This window comes from Carcharhinus amblyrhynchos, chromosome 14, assembly GCF_965287045.1.
Source record: "Carcharhinus amblyrhynchos chromosome 14, sCarAmb.v2.hapA, whole genome shotgun sequence".
NCBI lineage: Eukaryota > Metazoa > Chordata > Chondrichthyes > Carcharhiniformes > Carcharhinidae > Carcharhinus > Carcharhinus amblyrhynchos.
Genome location: NC_137337.1, coordinates 17,196,466 through 17,209,659, shown reverse-complemented (window position 1 = coordinate 17,209,659; position 13,194 = coordinate 17,196,466).

The window sequence follows — 13,194 nt, the reverse complement described above, 5'->3', positions numbered from 1 at the left end:
AGGTTTCCAGGCAGAGTTTAACAGAAAATATTCAGAACAACTTTACGGTGACACAGTGGTTAGCACTGCTGCCTCACAGCGCCAGGCTCCTGGGTTCGCTTTCCAGCCTGGGTCACGGTCTGTGAGGAGTCTGCATGTTCTTCCCATGTCTGCGTGGGTTTTCTCCAGGGCTCTGGTTTCCTCCCACAATACGAAAGGTGGACTGGTTAGATGCATTGGCCATGCTAAATTCTCCCTCGGTGTACCAGAACAGACGCTGGAATATGGGACTGGGGGATTCATTGCAGTGTTAATGTAAGCCTATTTGTGATATTAATAAAAAAAAGCTAAAGGAAAAAGTTTGATTAGTCGCGAATAAAACTCTTGCCAGTTCTGCATGAGCTCAATTTCTCCTTGCAAAGATGCTGCTTGACTTGCTGAGCATTTTTGCAGCACTTTCCACCTTCATTTCAAATCACAAGCAAAATTTCCTCCAAGCTTTAATGACCTGTTAAAGAAAAATACAAAATGGAGTCCAGGCTATGCACTAACTTTCTCTCCTTGAAGTTTATTTATTGTTTGAATTGGGATTTGTTTTGGCAAATGTGGTGTGTTAATTGTCCCTTTAAGGGCAACACAGCAGAGTAAGGGTCTGTGTGACCCATTGGGACTCCAAAGTGTAGAATCACGCCATGGTGAGGAAGACTCCTAGACAGAGACATTTTGGGCAGCTAACTACAGCCATATGGCTGCTGTACAAATCTTATTAATAACTACCTTTTGTGTTTCCTAATGAAGTCTGTGAAAGTGCATCCTTACAGCAGTGGGGAGGCAATGGCCCAGTGGTATTATCACTGAATAATGAATCCAGAAACTCAGCAAATGTTCTGGGAACCTGGGTTCGAATCCCACCATGGCAGGTGATGCAATTTGAATCCAATATAAAAAAATTCTGAAATTAAGAATCTACTGATGCCCATGAAACCATTAAGGAACGTCAGAAAAAAACCCATCTGGTTCACTAATGTCCTTTAAGGAAGGAAATCTGCCATCCTTACCTGGTCTGGCCTGCACGTGACTTCAGAGCCACAGCAATGTGGTTGACTCTCAACTGCCTCCAAGGGCAACTAGGGATGGGCAATAAATGCTGGTTAGCCAATGATATCCATGTCCCACAAGTGAATAAAAGAAAATCCAATGTCAGAGGACATGATTAGGAGCGCAATGGGTTAAACTTGATGATAAGCTGATTTTTTTTTTCTGTGGACAAATTGCAAAATAAGCAATTTATCTTTCTGCAGATGCCATCTTCCACAGATGCACCCTAGAAAGCATTCTTTTTGGTAATATCACTCTGGCTGTACCTTTCTATCCAAGACCGCAAGAAAGCACAAAGGGTCGTGAATGCAGCCCAGTTCATCGCCCAAAACAATCTCTCATCCATTGACTCCGTTTACACTTCCCAGTGCCTCAGAAAAGCAGCCAGCACAATCAAGAATGCCGTGCACCCTGGACAAACTCTCTTCCATATTCTTCTGTCAGGAAAAAGATATACAAGTTTGAGATCACATACAAACCAACTCAAAAACAGGTTCTCCTCTGCTGTCATCAAACTCTTGAATGGACCTACCTCGCATTAAGTTGATCTTTCTCTTCACCCTGGGTATGACTGTAACATTACATTCTCCACACTCTCCTTTCCTTCTCTATGTACGGTATGTTTTGTCTGAATAGCGCACAAGAAATACTACTGTATATTAATACATGTGACAATAATAAATCAAATCAAATCAAATTGTTGAGCATATTCAGCTCATTGCTTAAGCGATTTTTGGGCACTAATCAAATTAAACAGTATGTAGATCATGCAGAAGGTGGAGTTGAGGCATAAGATCAGCTATGATGTTGCTGAATGGCCCATTATGTTTGAAACATGAAATGGGTTACTCCAATTCCTATTTCTTATTTTCTCTCGTTCTTACGATATTCTTTCTGCCTGGACTAAAACTCAAACCCCAGAGGTTATGATGCATTGTTCCAACCGTCCTTGCTACACAATCCCTATTGACTTCTACTTTTATTAAGATGCTGCTGCTTCGATTTTATATCATGCCAAAATAATGAGGTGCGGAACCTCCTGAGATCAATTTAATGAGCGAACCTCTGCCTGTCCTCAGGATGGGCAAATACAGAAAATAATGAAGAATTGAACAGATGTGGATTTATTTCCACACTTTGAGCTGTCCCTAGATTTTTTTTTAAACTGTTCTTATTAACAACTGGAAGGTCTAAAAATTGGTGAGAGTCATGGCGGACATGTTGAATTTCCTTTGCCTCCTGAGAAAATATAAGCATTGGTGGGCTTTCTAACTCGGATTGGATGTTTCATTCAAAGAGCCAGCACAGATATAGCAGGTGACTGGTTTCCACTATGGATGGCACAGGGACACAGAGGTTAGCACTGCTGCCTCAGAATGCCAGGAATCCAGCTTGATTCCTGGGTTAGGTCATTGTCTGTGCGGAGTTTGCACATTCTCTCTTTGTTTGCATAGGTTTCCTCCGAGTGTCCTGGTTTCCTCCGTCAGTCCAAAAGATGTACTAGTTAGGTTCAATGGCCATGCTAAATTCTCCCTCAGTGTACCCGAACAGGCACCGGAGTGTAGTGACTGGGGGATTTCCACAGTAACTTCATTGCAATGTTAATGTAAGCCTAATGTGACACTAATAAATAAACTTTAAAACTTTAACTTTGTGCTACTTTATTCTGTAATTCTCAAGTCAAGCATACAAAGAAAAGAATAGCTAGGCTCCTTAGTTCCTGCAATGATATAAGAAATCGATCCAGTGTCCACAGATGAACATTTGAAGAGCAAATAAGACAGGCAAAATCAGATGAGAGCATTGATACCCTGGGGGCTGACCTTCAGTGTGGAATATTTTATACTCAGTTTGTTCTCGCTGGGCTGCATCGTGCTCTCTTCAGCTCTCTACACCATACATCAGCCCTATCAAAAATAAAGTGCCTCCATGATTCAATCAATGATTTGGCACCAACATCTGCTAAAGGCTCCACATTCTGTGCAAAATGCAACTATTTGTTCGCAGTGACCGTACCAGTGATCAATTCTGCCCCAGACATTACAAAACACAACCATAAGTAAAACTGACAATCTTCTTCACCTTATTCAGAAATGAGTGAAGTTGGCTCTCCCTTTAAAAAAAAATGCAGGACTATGGGGAGAGAATAGCAATGAATGAGAATAACTGGGAAACTCTTTCCAAGAGCTAGTACAGGTTCAGTGGGCTGAATGGCTTCATTCTGTGCTGTAGGCTTCTGGAGACCAATTCCGTTCTATAATGTCCCTTCCTATTATGATTGGTGGTGGTGGGGGGGGTGGGATTTTATGGCCTCACTCGTCCCCAAACTGTAAAATCCCGCTAGAGGTCAGGCTTTACCCTCCCATCCTCTCCAACAATCGTGGCAGGCAGGATGGTAAAATTCCAGCTGAGGACTGTTTCCTTCTTGCTCATTGAACCATGTAGGCCTGCCTTCCTGCCTCTTACCAATTCCCGCTGTCTCCTGTTGTGCACCATCTTACCTTGCAAGAAAGTGGAGATTGGATGGGTGAGTGTTGTGTAATATTTTTGGGTGCTGTGGCTACCATGGTTGATAAGTTGCCAGTGTATGCAATCTGTAAGATGTGGGTACAAGACTTTTGCAGTGAGCTGATTGTGTGAGGGAGGCAGATCATATGAATATTCAATCTCTGAGTGCTGATTGATGGGGTTATTGGTAATGGGTTAATGGGAACTCAGCACTGGATAAGGTTAATGAGGCACTTAGGGACGCTATGGTGCCCCTGACCTGAGTCACACTTGAGAAATGATTAAATTCCTCAATCCTTCAGACTATACTCTGGACATTGACTTACATTCTGCTTCCTGACATGTAATTGAATGCCTTGAGTGCCCGAAGGATATAGGACACTCTTCTTCTTCAGCCTTTTCAGCCAAGACTTCCAGAGCAATGGCTGGCAGCATTGCTGCAAATTCTCTGCCTTTGTTGAATCTCCCACTTCACAAGATTCCAAAACATCTCAACTTACGCAGCAGCCATGCACACCTTCCCTTCAAATAAGAACATAAGACCACAAGAAGACATAGGAGCAGAACTAGGCCACTCGGCCCATCGAGTCTGCTCCATCTTTCAATCATGCCTGATATTCTTCTCATCCCCATTCTCCTGCGTCTCCCCATAACCCCTAACTCCCTTATTAATCAAGAGTCTATCAATCTCTGTCTTAAAGACGTTCAATGATTTGGCCTCCACAGCCTTCTGCGGCAAAGTGTTCCACAGATTCACCACTCTCTGGCTGAAGGAATTCCCTCCCATCTCTGTTTTAAAGGATCGCCCCTTCAGCCTGTGGTTGAAATTTTTTCTACTAGTGGGGACATCGTCTCCATGTCCACTCTATCCAGGCCTCATAGTATCCTGCAAGTTTCAATAAGAACCTCCCTCATCCTTCTAAACTCCTACAAGTATAGACCCCCCCCAGAGTCCTCAACCGTTCCTCATACTACAAATAGTCCAGGGTATTTGTAACTTGAGTGGGTCAGCTTTCAATGTTATGACGTATTCATGACGTTAAGCAAACAGTTCAGGTTAATGGGTATGGGTTAATAATGTACTGTGATCCTTGCACCCGTTTTGGGGGTGTTATCCAATTTCACCTCCTTCACGTTTGCCAAGGCATACACAGTACAGCATCTTTGATGAATGTGGAACCCTCGAACACTATCCAGGGACAGAATCCAAACCAGGTTGCCTAATGTTGAAGATGGTTGCAAAGGAAACAAGGCATGTTATGGATGAAGGAAATATACATTTGGGTCGATGCAACATGAGGCTGCAATATGAAACAGTGACCAGTTACGACATTGAATTTGATAGACATTTTTATAAGCAATTTTTTTATTGCATTCCAAGTATCATTTATTAACAAACTGACTACATGTTTATAAAAACTCATTTTTACTGCACTTGCAGGGAGCACTCAGATTAATTAAAATTTAAATTATATTACGACTCATTATCAAGAACTTAATTTCACATGCATAAAACACCATAGTTAAAGGTTACAGTATAATTTCAATAAAATGATTAATTAAAGATCAGTTAAAATACCGAGGACCTTATTTTGCAATGGTAGTTTTCATGAGTAAGTGGGTATGTGGAAAGAGGTCAGGATCGCGGATAAGATGGTAATGAGTTTCTTTCCATCTTCACAAATACTCAGATTTCTGGATTTATGCTAAAATGCGTTTGCAGGAATTAATGGAAAAAATAATATATGCTTATTAAGGCCTAGTTAAAGGTCAGCAATGAAAAGCTCTGGCAGGAGAAATACAGATAGAGACAGAAAGGAAGATGGGTATCCTAACTCACCTACTGATTAGAAGAACAATATTTTATTAACTTTGTGATTCTTATTTAAACTAAGTGCTTTTATGGAATTATTCTAGTAATGACAGACATCGGCAGCACAGTGGCACAATGGTGAGCACTGCTGCCTCATAGCACCAAGGATCCAGGTTCGATCCCCAGCTTGGGTGCCTGTCGGTGGGCAGTTTGCACGTTCTCTGTGTGGGTTTTCTCCAGGTGCTCCAGTTTCCTCCCACAGTCTGAAAGTAGTGCTGGTTAGATACACTGGCCGTGCTAAAATTCTCCCGAACAGGCGCTAGAGTGTGGCGACTAGGGAATTTTCACGGTAACTTCATTGCAGTGGTAATGTAAGCCTACCTGTGACACTAATATATAAACTTTAAACATGATCAATGCATAAAGCTGCAAAACCTAAAGAAGGGAATAAAACATCTGTATAACAGCTGGTTTCAAATGCAATACGGCCATTGTCCATTATCATGGTTTTAGCTTCTGTGATACATCATTCGTTCTGGAATCTAAGTTAGGTAGCGGGCACTGATAACAATGGAAGTGATTCCTACTGAGGTGTGGGACTGCAGACCAGGTGTGATCATGCGCTGTTCAGCTCAGTAAATATGCAGGCATGAGGAGTTCGCAGGTTCTCACAGGGTGGGCGGTGTGGGGCAGGCAAGAAGTCACCATACTCATCATTACCTCACGGGGTTGAAGTTTCGGGTGTCCTACTTGAAGATAGCTCACACCATAGTTGTTTTTTTTAATTGTTAAAGAACAAACGTACATCCATAAATATTAAGTGGGAGATCTACTCAGCTTTGTTTTGCCCATTATTATTGAGATGAGGCAGTGTTATTCTGCAAACAGAAGTGGCAATTGACTTGTTTACAGCATGTTCCCACGAACAGCATGAGACACACACCAGTCACTCTACTTTTGTGATCATTGATGAGACATAAATGTTCGTCGTGGCACTAAGAGAGCCCTCCTTCTGTGCATTCAAATACTGGCAAGAGATCTAAGATTCTCTTTGATTTTTTGTTGCTATAGAATCCGACAGAGCAGGAGGAGGCCATTCGGCCCATCGTGTCTGCACTGACAACAATCCCACTCAGGCCCTATCCCCCTAACCCCATGTGTTTACCCTGTTAATCCCCCTAACACTAAGGGACAATTTAGCATGGCCGATCAATCTAATCTGCACATCTTTGGACTGTGGGAGGAAACCAAAGCACCCGGAGGAAACGCACGCAGACACGAGGAGAAGGTACTGACTCCGCACAGACAGAATCGAACCCGGCACTGTGAGGCGACAGTGCTCACCATTGGGCTACTGTGTCCAGTGGTTAGCTATAGGCAGCTTGTTCTGCAATGCATGGTTCCCTGAAAAGTTTTCTGTTCCCTTTATACATGTTTGGCAATAACATGGCAAACAATCTTTTACTGTGCTGCCTGTTCCTTGCATTTGTCTATTGGGGTCATTGAAGCACAGGTTCCTGGAGAGATTGTAAAATTGGCCATTGTAAGATATATGCTTGAAACCCTTGCCTTCAAGCTGCCCCCATCACTCTTGACCCTCCCAACATCACTTTGCCTCCATAACCTTTCAGCCGTCCTCCATTACCCTGGACCCTGTCAACCTCCAGTCATACATGTCATCTCACCGCCACCCCCACCCTCCCGCCCCCGCATCTCATATCTCTGCATCTCAATTTCCCATTGGCATATCAAAATTTTGCTTCCCACGTAATTGGACATTGGACATGTAGGCAGGCACTCGAGACCCGTGTGGGATCTGGAAAATAATCTAAACACAGAAGAAACTTCCCAGTGTGCCTGCAACATCACATTAAACACTTTGGACTGCACTGAAGCTAGATTAAGTGGTTAAATCCAGCAATGCAACATCTGAGCCAAGCCAATTATTATAATAGTAAGCAATAAATTATTGTAGTCCCATTGTAGGAAGATGTTGACATGCATTTTAGTTCTAAATTGTGTTGTTTTTAACTTATTTACTTAATGTGCTGGGCATGCAATGTAATAATCATTTAAGAAACAAATGCTTTAAAAGCATTAACCCATGTATTTGTAATTTACTGGAGCAAATAGGAAGGAAACTTCAACTCACATTAGCTTCCAGTGCAAAATCCATGGCTGGGATTTTCCAATCTCGCTCGTGGCTGGGATTTTCCGGTCCTGCTGCAGTGAATGGAGATTTGGCTGAGCACCAAATTCTCTGTTCTCGCTGGCAGCTGGGCGTATGAGACTGGAGAATTCCAGCCAGAGTTCAGCAATAAATGTAGGCTAAAATGCCAACATGAGGCCCATTCAAAATTGAACTCCAGCTGTATGAAACCAGTGAACTGTAGACAATCAGACAACTTGGCCTGAATTTTTACCACCCTGCTTGCGACAGGAAGCAGAGTGGGCAAGGGGCAGACAATGGAAAGGTCTGTTGACCTTGGGTGGGATTTTACAGTTTCTGGACAAACGAGACTGTAGAATCCCACCCCTCAATTTCATTTGCTCAGGCCTCAGGAACTCCATCCACTACCCTTCTCAAAAGATATGAATTTCCTGGGGGATTCAAGTCTCATCAACCATTAAGCTGAACACCTTGCAATCTAAACCTGGTGTCAGAAGGCATTGTACAGTGGCTGGGCAAAGGAACTGAAACGTACCCTTGTTTCTTTTCATCAGCTCGCGTTGCTGAATGGAAAATCTTCCATCTTGACCTCCTGAATCTTTTGAGTGAGCTCGTTAGATGCTATGTAAAGCTTCTCCTACTCTGTCCTCTTCTCTCTAAGCTGGTGGTGCATCTCCAGCTGGACCTGAGCCACGTCTTTTTATTTCTTAAATGAGCCACCCCAACAACCAGAGCAAACTCACTGCTAATTAGTGTTGGGTCACTTTTACATTGTCTAGCCCAAGCCTAGAAGAAACTTAATTGCAATGATCTGACCTCCTTCACCAGAAGACTGCTACAGTCTGGAAACAGAACAGGTTTTTTTTTAGCAACTATCCTTCACTGAGACAAATCTTTTCTTTGCTGTTTTCTTGTGTTGATCAAAATGAGGAATGACATTGCCGGGGATTAATTCTAATAACATTTCATTCCTGTAGCACTGTCATCCTTCACCTTAATGAGCACACACTTAACGCAAACACAAATCGAGAGGAATACATATAGCACTAAGTTTACTTGCTAACATTCCAGCCTGTACAGCCTTGATTTGTTATGTTTATCCCTCGGGGATCAGAATCATAGAATCCTACAACACACAAGGAGGTCATTTTAGCTCATCATGTCTGTGGAGGCTATTTGTCAGAGCAATCTAATTAGTGGCACTCCCTGAAAATAATTTAACCCTTCATCATTACAACCTAGTTTTCCACATTACAATTTTACCTTTAAACAATGATTTTCTAACCTTGCACACAATACATATATGACCAGCAGAACCTCTTGTTTTAACTTCCATACAGTGCAAAAGTCACAGTATCAAAAGTTCCAGCAGCGCAAAAGAAAGCCATTCACCCCATCCTGTCCATGCTGGATCATTGGAAGTGCTTTTCCAATTAGTCTCACTCCCATGTTCTGTCCCCAGACCCCTGTAATTTTTTTTTATTCAACTAGGGGAGACACGGTGGCACAGTGGTTAGCATTGCTGCCTCACAGCACCAGGGACACAGGTTTGATTCCCCGTTTGGGTCACTGTCTGTGTGGAGTTTGCACATTCTCACTGTGTCTGCGTGGGCTCTCTCCGGATGCTCCGGTTTCCTCCCACAGCCCAAAGGCGTGCGGGTTAAGTGGATTGGTCATGCTAAATTGCTCCTTAGTGTCAGGGGATTGGCTAGGGTAAATGCATAGGGTTATGAGGATAGGGCCTAGGTGAGATTCTGGTCGGTGCAAATTTGATGAGCCGAATGGTCTTCCTCTGCACTGTAGGATTCTATGAACTGTATTTCTTCTATCAAGCCTTGACACCCTTCCTAAAATGCAGACTTACATGAGGCCTAATCAATGATTTGTTCAGGATTAGCACTCAATAAAAAAGAATTGGAATTAAGAATCTACTGAATTGTCGATTGTTGGAAACACCCATCTGGTTCACTAATTTGGGGAAAGAAATCTGCCATCCTTACCTGGTCTGGTCTACATGTAACTCCAGAGTCACAGCAACGTGGTTGACTCTCAACTCTCCTCTCAAATGGCCCAGCAAATGACTCAGCTGCATCAGCATTTCAAGAAGGCAGCTCACCACCACCTTTTCAAGGGCAACTAGGGATAAGCAATAAATGCTGACCAACTAGAGATGCCCGTGGCCCGTGAATGAATGAATCAAAAATTGCATAATCTTCTCTCTTTTGTATTTGATATTTCTATTTATGAAGCCCCGGGATCACAAAAACACTTTTTTAACAACCTTATCACGTTGTTTTACCACCTTCACAAATGTCCTACATAAACCCTTACATCTTTGTTATTACACTTCACTTAACATGGTGCAGTTTAACTTTTTTTTAATTCATTCATGGGACACGGGCATTGCTGGCTCGGCCAGCATTTATTGCCCATCCCTGGTTGCCCTTGAGAAGGTGGTGGTGAGCTGCCTTAGATCATAGAATCATAGAACCCTACAGTGCAGAAAAAGGCCCTTCAGCCCATCAAGTCTGCACAATCCCACCGAGGCCCTATCCCCATATCTCTACATATATTTACCCACTAATTCCTCTAACCTACACATCTCAGGACCCTAAGGGGCAATTTTAGCATAGCCAATCAACCTAACTCGCACAGCTTTGGACCTTCTCAAATCACTGCAGTCCATGTTCTGTGGGTTGACCTACAATGCCGTTAGGGAGGGAATTCCAGGATTTTGACCCAACAACTGTGAAGGAACAGCGATATATTTCCAAGTCAAGACAGTGAGTGGTTTGGAGAGGAACTTGCAAGTGTTGGTGTTCCTGTTTATCTGTGCCCTTTATATTGCTCATTCCTCCAAAATATCCTATTTCTCAAACTGGATGCAGTTCAACCACTTCCCACGTTCACCCACTTCTCTGGTCTATGTTGTCTGAAATCTGCTACTTTCCTCTTTAATTAATATTAATGACATTTCTAGGTTTTGCGTCATTTGCAGACTTTGAAATTATGCCTTTTATGCCCAACTAATATTTATCAAAAAGAAAAGTAGCACTAATATGCACCCTTGAGGGGCATTACTGTACACTTCTCTCCATTGTGAAGAATAACCATCCATCAGTACTCTCTGCTTTCTGTCTCTTCACCAATTTTCTATCCAAGTTGTCACTGTCCCTTTAACCTATGTGATTTAATTTTGCCAATTAGTCAATGGCTTGGCATTGATCAAACACTTAAAATGTCCACATACTCCGCAGCGATTTCTGTTTCTTCATCAAACAGGCTCAACCAAGTATGTCAGACATTATTTGTCCCTACAAAGTGGGTGTTGGCTTTCATTAATTAATCCATATATTCCCAAGTGAAAATAATTTTGTTCCAGACTGTGAAGTCTGGAAGTTTCCTTACACAGACTGAGAGGCCTGTGAATGGCAGGTTTATCTCTATCTCCTGTTTTGAACAAGGGTGCAACATTCATCGGTCTTCTAGCACAAACCCAAATTGAGCAAGGATTGAAAAGATTGTGGCCATGGCTTTTGCTTACTTCCCTCAGCATGCTGGAATGTATCTTTACTTTGAGTGCTGCGAATCTTTTTAGGCCCACCTCTTAATCAATTTTTATCCATTTAATTTCTCTGTTCCCTCCTATCTTGCTATGACATTGGCAAAATCCTTTTCTTTTGTGAAGACAGATGCAAAAAACATATTTAGTGCCTCATTTTATGCCCTCTTCAAGAAGAGATTTCTTTTTAGTCCCTGATCAACCCTCTTTAAATGTTTATAAAATATTTTAATTGTTTCCCTTTTACGTTGCTCACTAATCTTTTCCCAGGATGTGTTTCTTTTCCTTCTACAACTTCGTTCTGTATCATTCTCAACAAGCTTTCCTAAATGAAGCTTGGTTATCAAAAGTCCTTTTTCCTTGTTTCATGTCAAAATCAGGATCTTGTGTCATTCACGGAGTTCATGAAATAGACGCCCTCCCTCCACTTTAGTCAGAATGTATTTTATTGACTGAGCAGAAGTTAATGTTCTCTCAACATGAATTTGGAGGTAGGAGGGACATTTAATGAGATTGGGGGCTGTGGAGTGGGGAGCCCATGACTTTCCAGCCTCTGGCACCAGGGTGCGAGGCATGATGGCCATCCCATACCGATGGCAATTGAGATCCTTAAGCAGCCAATTATTTCCCACATAAAGGCCTCATCTTATCACTGCTGCTATTCTAACAGGGAGCCAGAGAAACAAGCCTGGCAGTGGGCTCATAGGTGGCAGGGGGAGTGGATGGATGCCCTTCATCATTGGGCACTCAGGATTGGGAAGGGGGAAACCCCCTGAGAGCCATATCTCTGACCTTTCCTACAAACCGCACTCCTGCCTTGCTCTAGCCATGACTCCCTTCTCTGAGAATTTGCCCTAAACATGACCCTCTTCTCTGAGACCCAATCCTCACTCACCTGTGGCACTGGACCTTTGGTGAGTGCGTTGACAGTGGTTATCACCACTTCCCCAGTGCCACCACATGCAAAGGAGAGCTGCCAGCCTCTGATTGAGCCGCAGCTCTCAGTGGGTGGCATTGCTGTCCCTTGGTGCCCTTAATACAAGGTTGACGAACATGATTGGCAATGCATGTGGTGGGGTTTTCCCAAAGGGAGCACACAGAACTCACTAGGAGGTGAAACTCCCATTGCCTGGATTTAAAAGAATTTTTAGTTTCAAACAAAGAGTTTTCAATAGCTTTGCTTATTCAGTTTTCATAGAATCATAGAAATCCTACAATGCAGAAGGAGGCCATGCAGGCTGCATTGACTCAGCATCTCACCCAGACACACCCCTGCCCTATCCCTGTAACCTTACATATTTTAGCCAGCCACCTAACCTGCACATCTTGGGAGGGTGGATGGAAACCGGAGCACCCAGAGGAAACCCACGCAGATACGGGGAGAACATACAAACTCCACAAAGTCACCCGAGGGTGAAATTGAACCCGGGTCTCTGGTGCTGTGAGGCAGCAATGCTCACACGTTTGATTTGCGAAATATCCCAGTATTAGGTGAAACATCTTTTGCCTCATCTTCTCTGTGATGATCAGACGACGGTGTGAGGTACTCTTTTGAAGAGTGGAATCAAAGGACTGTGTGCAGATTGTTTTTGAGTGCTGGTATTCTAATCCTTTGAGACCTGGAGAAGGGCAGCATATAAATACGAATTGTGAGTTATCATCAAGCACACTTGTATAGGATATAATGGATACCTACAAGTGATCACAAGGTAACAATTTTATCCATAGTCTCAAATCACTGTATGTTGGTTTGAGCATGAGTTTTCTGCAAGAGAATTTTTTTCTGAGATCCAAGCCGGCTCTGCACTGTTGACAGAACTTCCATCGACAAGGTTGATTCATTACAGTGAAGGAATCGAATACTAGGGGACTGAACTTCAGAATGAGATAGGAGGTAATTAATCAGGATAGAGATTTTCAACCACAGGAAATACCGGAGAAAATCATCGAAGTGAAGGTTTCTTTGAAGAAAAGGTCATGGTGGGAAGGCAAATAGGAAAGGTCAGATTTATATTGTTATACTACTTGAAAAGTGCTCTGAATTATATTGTTATGTGCATGTAT